A 594-nucleotide genomic window follows, 5' to 3' on the forward strand; every position below is an offset into this window, starting at 1 on the left:
TTTCTATTGACCTGCATGTATTGAAGGGCCATTCAAATCCATTGCAATTGTCAAGTCAATGGCATTTTCAGATAATTCAAGATAATATAATGTAGCAGCCTTAGACTGAATGAATCCAAGCTGAGAGCAGAGTCAGGTCAGTTATTTTACTTCAGTTTGTGATTGTCCTCATAAGTCCTTCATAAAATAATATGACTGCATCTAAGGTAGTTTGTAGGTGACAATACATGATGATTTGCGAGAAAGGATTTTCATGGCTTCCTAAATGGGTTATATAGAAATTCTATCTGTGGGGAGAGTGTGAGAGCACATTACACTGTCCCTGCAATCCGTGGGGTGGGTAGAGTTCATTAGATATTGGCCCTTCATTAGGGCTTCAGGCTGTTCCCTGCACACCTGCTTTTATCTTCCTCTGTCCAGAGTGACCAACAGTGGCACATTCCTCAGGAGACTCCCAGCCTAATGTGACCAGCTCAGGGTGGTGGCACCTGGCTAACAGGCAGCAGATCCATGAGCCCCTGTGGCCACTGACAGGGAGAGCAGGATTTTTACAGCATCACATACATGCAGCACTGATGCCAGGTAGTTAGGGAA

The sequence above is a fragment of the Acanthisitta chloris genome, unplaced genomic scaffold, assembly GCF_000695815.1.
Source record: "Acanthisitta chloris isolate BGI_N310 unplaced genomic scaffold, ASM69581v1 scaffold2970, whole genome shotgun sequence".
Lineage (NCBI taxonomy): Eukaryota > Metazoa > Chordata > Aves > Passeriformes > Acanthisittidae > Acanthisitta > Acanthisitta chloris.